Consider the following 7,757-nt stretch of genomic DNA (forward strand, 5'->3'; position numbering starts at 1 on the left):
TAGGAACCCACTGCGTTGTTCCCATTCGATTGTTCTTTATTAGACAAAGATGACAGCCCACAAAGATAAAACATGTCTTTGATGTCTTTTAATCAACCAGGTTTAAAGGGCCGCTGTTTTTATTATCTTATCTTTTAACCAGGCGAAAACTTCAGATCTCTTTGATTACGTCATTAAATTAACTGTGCAAGAGGCCACGGAGTCATTCCATTAACCACGTGGGAACACGATCAGGGTAAGAGACATTGTGAGCGCAAAGTGGTGGGTTTGGCCTGGAGCCGGTGGTCGGGATGTGAAGACCGCACGGCCTTGGATTGTTGCATCGCAAACTAAAGACGGCTTGGAGAGGCCTTCTTCATCCAGCAGTGAACGGACAATGGCTGATGACGAGAACCGACGGAGCCGTAATACCTATTTGTCATACGAGCTGACGGCAGCTCCCCAAGATGTCTGAATTATTTCGTCATTTAACCAGATAAGAACCTCAGATATTTCCTTTAATGTTTTTGAGTCAACCAGCAGGGAGAACGCTGAGTTACACAAGTCATTTGTCCTCTAACAAGGACAGGGGGACCATTCAAATCATACATTTACTATGTTGCCTTTATTTTTTCAGATGCAATGGAATCGGCGCTTTAAATGTTTTTAAGTCATTGTTTGAAACAGATTAAATGCAAATTAACTATTTAATTAAATTGGCTATGAATTAAGTGTTTTTCTAAACCAAGTGGATCCTAAATACGAAAGGCTGGTGATCCTTAATGTTTTTAAACCCCAATAATAAAGTGCCCTTGTAGGTTTTCAACTTCAAAAATAAAAATTCGTAGTTTGGAGAATGAAATAATAAACACAAAGTATGAATCAGAGAAGAATAACACCAACTCATAATTTTAGAAAGTACATGTAATCCGATTTAACTTTACATGGTCCACGCAATGTTGCACAATACATGGTCAAAGCCCACACAGCACGACATATCATTTTGTACATCTTTTGAAATGAACTAAACTCTGGTTTTGTACTGTTTCCAAATCTCTGTTGATAAGCTTACCACAAGGGCAAAATAATGCTGTCAACACAAAAAACTATTCCGTCGAGGATATCCACAACTATCATCTGATGTGACAATCACTGCTGGATAGGAGCGATCTTTTGAAAAAATGAAAGCAGAACTGACTCAAGTACATGAGCCGACGAAGTTTGTGTACTGCTTTACATTTTTACAAGAGAATATTCTCAGAGCAGAACATGTTATTTTTGATAAATTTGAAGCGTAGAGTTATGTTTAAACTGCAAAAAAAACCTGTTACCATTATATACATATTTAAACAATTTATATACAAATCACAAACAATCTTAGTCACAGCTCTGTAACAAATCTGTTACAAGGCTGTTTAGAATTATAGGTTACAGCAGTGTAAGAACATGACTTTTTGAAACTAATTTTGCACATAATTTAAAACATTTCATCGTCTATCTAACCTATATAATTCATTTTTTGTCTGTCTGTCTATCCGTCCGTCTGCGTACGCTCCCTTGCGGGGGATGTAGCTCTCGGACCGTGGGGTTCGCCGAGATTAAATTTTGCAGGTGGGCACGCCCCCGGCCCCGCGGTAAACTTAGGCATTTCCGATTTTTCGTCTCTAAACTTTAAATCGGACCGATTATCGATTTAGTGCGATTTCGCTTTATTTATTTATTTAATATCGCCGACCGGCGCGGACCACGGCGGTTGCCCCTGGCAACGGGTAGCAACAACTTCGCTGCGGGGTGGACGCCATTTTTAATTCCCGTTATAAATATGCGCACACATTAACACGCGACTCTGAGGTAAATTCATCAAAGTTTCACGTCCTCTTCACCCCCCCCCACCCCAATGTGTGCAATTACTATTATAGGGTCGGTAGATAATAAAATTATAGCGATTAGACAGTATTATTGTAGCGCGGGGGGGGGGGTTAACGGCCCCAGTACCCAGCCTCAGCCGGTTGGGCAATCTAGGCGAGGCCGGAGGCTCTGCACGGTACACTAGGCCTCGACACGCAACTCTGTCAGGCGACGACTTTGTGGTATAAACTCGATATACCCAGCGTTGCCCGGGGGAAAAATACATTTAAAATCTTCTGAAAACTTTAAAACATAACATCCCAATGAAAATACAACTGTGTAATTAAAACTCTAAACCCGAGCGCGCCAAGAATCGATTCTCTGAATCGCGAAAAGGAATCGAAGGTTGTAGATTCATTTAGAATCGCCTTATTTCCGTTTAATATTAGTTGGTTATAGAGTTGATATAAACTGCTACGAATGGGAAATATCCGGCGTTGACCGGGGCTAAAATATAATTAAAAACTCCTGAAAACTTTAAAACATAACATACGAATGAAAATAAAACTCTGTAATTAAAAATAGAAACCTCCTATGCGCCAGGAATCGATTCTTTGAATGGCGCAAAGGAATCATCGAAGGTTGTAGATTCCTTTAGGTTCGCCCTTAACATGTGGTGAGGGAGAGTGGTGAGTGAGGGAGAGTGGTGAGTGAGGGAGAGTGGTGAGTGAGGGAGAGTGGTGAGTGAGGGAGAGTGGTGAGTGAGGGAGAGTGGTGAGTGAGGGAGAGTGGTGAGTGAGGGAGAGTGGGAGAGTGGTGAGTGAGGGAGAGTGGTGAGTGAGGGAGAGTGGTGAGTGAGGGAGAGTGGTGAGTGAGGGAGAGTGGTGAGTGAGGGAGAGTGGTGAGTGAGGGAGAGTGGTGAGTGAGGGAGAGTGGTGAGTGAGGGAGAGTGGTGAGGGAGGGAGAGTGGTGAGTGAGGGAGAGTGGTGAGTGAGGGAGAGTGGTGAGTGAAGGAGAGTGGTCAGTGAGGGAGAGTGGTGAGTGAGGGAGAGTGAGTGGTGAGTGGTGAGGGTGAGTGGTGAGGGTGAGTGGTGAGTGGTGAGGGTGAGGTTGAGTGGGGAGGGTGAGTGGCGGTTGTTAGTGGTGATTAGTGAGGGGTGAGGGTGAGTGGTGAGGGTGAGGTTGAGTGGTGAGCAGTGAGGGTGAGTGGTGATTGGTGAGGGTGTAATTGGTGAGGATGAGTGGTGAGGGTGAGTAGTGAGGGTGAGTGGTTGTTGTGAGGGTGAGTGGTGAGGGTGAGTGGTAAGAGTGGTGAGGGTGAGTGACGGTTGTGAGAGGTGATTAGTGAGTGGTGAGGGTGAGGGTTAGTGGTGAGCATGAGTGGTGAGGGTTAGTGGTGAGCATGAGTGGTGAGGGTGAGTGTTGAGCGTGAGTGGTGAGGGTGAGTGGTGATTGTTGAGGGTGTGATTGGTGAGGATGAGTGGTGAGTAGTGAGGGTGAGTGGTGAGGGTGAGTGGTGAGTGGTGATTAGTGAGGGGTGAGTGGTGAGGGTGAGCGTGAGTGGTTAGGGTGAGTGGTGAGGGTGAGTGGTGAGGGTGAGCGGTGAGGGTGAGCGGTGAGGGTGAGTGGTGATTGGTGAGGGTGTGATTGGTGAGTGGTCAGGGTGAGTGGTCAGGGTGAGTGGTCAGGGTGAGTGGTGAGGGTGAGTGTTGAGGGTGAGTGTTGAGGGTGAGTGGTGAGTGGTTAGGGAGAGTGGTGAGGGAGAGTGGTGAGGGAGAGTGGTGAGGGAGAGTGGTGAGGGAGAGTGGTGAGGGAGAGTGGTGAGGGAGAGTGGTGAGGGAGAGTGGTGAGGGAGAGTGGTGAGGGAGAGTGGTGAGGGAGAGTGGTGAGGGAGAGTGGTGAGGGTGAGTAGTGAGTGGTGAGGGTGAGTGGTAAGTGGTGAGGGTTAGTGGTGATTGGTGAGGGTGAGTGGTGAGGGTGAGTGGGGAGGGTGAGTGGGAGGGTGAGTGGCGGTTGTTAGTGGTGATTAGTGAGGGGTGAGTGGTGAGGGTGAGCGTGAGTGGTGAGGTTGAGTGGTGAGCAGTGAGGGTGAGTGGTGATTGGTGAGGATGAGTGGTGAGGGTGAGTAGTGAGGGTGAGTGGTTGTTGTGAGGGTGAGTGGTTGTTGTGAGGGTGTGTGGTGAGGGTGAGTGGTAAGAGTGAGTGGTGAGGGTGAGTGACGGTTGTGAGAGGTGATTAGTGAGTGGTGAGGGTGAGTGGTGAGGGTTAGTGGTGAGGGTGAGTGGCGGTTGTGAGTGGTGATTAGTGAGGGGTGAGTGGTGAGGGTGAGCGTGAGTGGTGAGGGTGAGTGGTGATTGGTGAGGATGTGATTGGTGAGGATGAGTGGTGAGTGGTCAGGGTGAGTGGTGAGCGGTGAGGGTGAGTGTGAGTGGTGAGCTGTGAGGGTGAGTGTTGAGGGTGAGTGGTGAGTAGTGAGGGTGAGTGGTGAGCGTGACTGGTGAGTGGTGATGGTGAGTGGTGAGGGAGAGTGGTGAGGGTGAATGGTGAGGGTGAGTGGTGAGGGTGAATGGTGAGGGTGAATGGTGAGGGTGAGTGGTGAGGGTGAGTGGTGATTGGTGAGGGTGAGTGGTGAGGGTGAGTGGGGAGGGTGAGTGGTGATTAGTGAGAGGTGAGTGGTGAGGGTGAGCGTGAGTGGTGAGGGTGAGGTTGAGTGGTGAGCAGTGAGGGTGAGTGGTGATTGGTGAGGGTGCGATTGGTGAGGATGAGTAGTGAGGGTGAGTGGTTGTTGTGAGGGTGAGTGGTGAGGGTGAGTGATGAGGGTGAGTGGTAAGAGTGAGTGGTGAGGGTGAGTGACAGTTGTGAGAGGTGATTAGTGAGTGGTGAGGGTGAGTGGTGAGGGTTAGTGGTGAGCATGAGTGGTGAGCATGAGTGGTGAGCGTGAGTGGTGAGGGTGAGTGGTGATTGTTGAGGGTGTGATTGGTGAGGATGAGTGGTGAGTGGTCAGGGTGAGTGGTGAGGGTGAGTGGTGAGAGGTGAGTGTTGAGGGTGAGTGGTGAGTAGTGAGGGTGAGTGGTGAGCGTGACTGGTGAGTGGTGAGGGAGAGTGGTGAGGGAGAGTGGTGAGGGTGAATGGTGAGGGTGAGTGGTGAGGGTGAGTGGCAAGTGGGGAGGGTGAGTGGTGATTGGTGAGGGTGTGATTGGTGAGGATTAGTGGTGAGTGGTGAGGGTGAGGGTGAGTGGTTGTTGTGAGGGTGAGTGGTTGTTGTGAGGGTGAGTGGTGATTGTTGAGGGTGTGATTGGTGAGGATGAGTGGTGAGTAGTGAGGGTGAGTGGTGACGGTGAGTGTGAGTGTTGAGGGTGAGTGGTGAGGGGCGGTTATGAGTGGTGATTTGTGAGGGGTGAGTGGTGAGGGTGAGCGTGAGTGGTGAGGGTGAGTGGTGGTTGTGACGGTGAGTGGTGAGGGTGAGTGGTGAGGGTGAGTGGTGAGGGTGAGTGGTGAGGCTGAATGGTGAGGGTGAATGGTGAGAGTGAGTGGTGAGGGAGAGTGGTGAGTGAGAGTGGTGAGGGTTAGTGGTGAAGGTTAGTGGTGAGAGTGAGTGGTGAGGGTGAGTGGTGATTGGTGAGGGTGAGGGTGAGTGGTGAGGGAGATTGGTGAGTGGTGAGTTGTGAGGTGAATGGTGAATAGTGAGTGGGAATGGTGAGGATGAGTGGTAAGGGTGAGTTGTGAGTGGTGAATGGTGAGGGTGAATGATGAGTACAGTCAATATGCACTGCTGTTATCATAGCAGGTACCACCACCACAATATGTACTCCTCTCATCATAGCAGATACCACCACAGCAGTATGCACTGCTGTAATCATAGCAGGTACCAACACAGCAGTATGCACTGCTGTAATCATAGCAGGTACCAACACAGCAGTATGCACTGCTGTAATCATAGCAGGTACAACCTCAGTCGATATACACTGTTGTAGTGATAGTAGATACTGCTATCGAGTTGGTAGATACCGCTATAGTAAATACTAAAACAGTCAGTATATACCACTACAGTCAGTCAATACTGCTACAGTCAGTATATACTACTATACAGTCAGAACATACTGCTACGGTGAGTAGCTACTAGAGTCAGTAGATACTATTATAGAGTGAGTAAATACTGCTATAGATTTTGTAGTTACTACTATAGTCAGTGGATACAACTATAGAGTCAGCAGATACTATGCAGTTAGTCGTTACGAGTATATAGTCGGTAGATACTACTGTAGGCCCAGTAAATACTACTATGGTCAGTAGTTATTACAGTCACTAAATACTACTACACAGTCCGTAGCTACTAGTGGCTCAGTAGATACTACGGTACAGTCAGTAGATACTACTACAGAGTCAATAGATACCACTTCCTCTGTTGTATGTAATGTGTTGTTAGTATATATACCTACGAGGGGTAAAGATATTTTTTGAGGGGGGGGGGAGACCGCAATTTTCGGAAACCTTTTGACATCAACTATTTACACCACACTTTCTACAACTTTTTGGACTTATGAAAGCCTCTTATATATTTGTTGGTGGAGAAATGTACAAACAGCCTACCGGGCTTTGACAATACCTTAGTATCTGTGTATATATATGTAAGATTTTTAAGAAATATATTTTTCACCCGGGCAAAGCCGGGTACTTCCGCTAGTAATGTATATATCCCTAACATATCAATTGAACGTTACACACATAACAGGTCAGTTATTAGCCATCAATTTGTCTTTCAGATTTATAATTCAGTACATCGATAAACACATAACTCCACTCTTTTGGGATGCAGTAGACCTAGATAATTTAAACAGCACACCGATATTCATATTTTCAAAATCTATGTACATCACCTGGCACATAATTAAAAAGAAAATTTTGTCAACGGTAAAAAATAATATTTACAATGGATAAGTGCTCGACTGTTAATTGTAAGAAAAAGGCAATGAGTACTAAAATAAAAAACTATGAAAATTTAACTTAAAAAAAACTCCTGTTGCTATAGTAAGGTTTCACACTTAATTAATTAGACAAAATCTTTGTATAAAACTTTAAACACGACTGCGTACATCCAATGAGCAGTCAAAAAGTACCTTTATCAAATGTGATAATTCCCTAATCACTATGCTTGTCATTACATCCTATATCCAAATCCTATTTGTGAATGCTTGTTTTTAAAAATTCAATGAAAAAAACAATCCTTTAATCGCAGTGAGGTGAACCGTGCTTACTTTCATTCGTTAAGATTACGACGTAAATTTGAGGCTCCGAGGAAAAATTACCGTGCATACGAAATAAAAAAAATCACTGAGCTTACGCAGATTACATTCAAATGTTTGTATGTTGCATAAAATTTAAGTACACCATTTTTCTGTCCAGGTAAAGGCCTTACCAGTTACAAAATGCCACAATGATTTGCCCAATGAGCCGCAGATGTTGCCCGTCAACTTGCTCAATAGATTCCCTTAATGCGCAATACTCCTGCACCATGTGGACACTGGGGAAAAATTCAGGCTGGCACATTGTGCAAACCCTACATGTGGTTATTGTGGGGTGTTTTTTACTCATCCGATGCACATACGTCTGTCTGGAGTAGTTCCTAAAAAAGTGTAAGGTTCGTTTACCATTTCAGTGACTTACAAGGTCCTGTTTATGGCTTGAGCTATGGCTTAGAAAACGTCTGGTGTTGTTAACATAGTAAATACGTTAATATTATCTTACGCAGAGAAAACCTGAACTTTCATGATGTCAGGTTGTTGACTATAAAGACAAAATTACGAATGAAACTAGTCACCAAATATCACTATTTGTAATGAAGGTGGCAATGCATTGAAAGAACGTAATTAAAAAAATCATGGTGACAATCGGAAAGTTTTTGTTAACACTGGTTTTTCATTCTTTAAGCT

The sequence above is a fragment of the Lampetra planeri genome, chromosome 31, assembly GCF_965212315.1.
Source record: "Lampetra planeri chromosome 31, kcLamPlan1.2.h2, whole genome shotgun sequence".
Lineage (NCBI taxonomy): Eukaryota > Metazoa > Chordata > Hyperoartia > Petromyzontiformes > Petromyzontidae > Lampetra > Lampetra planeri.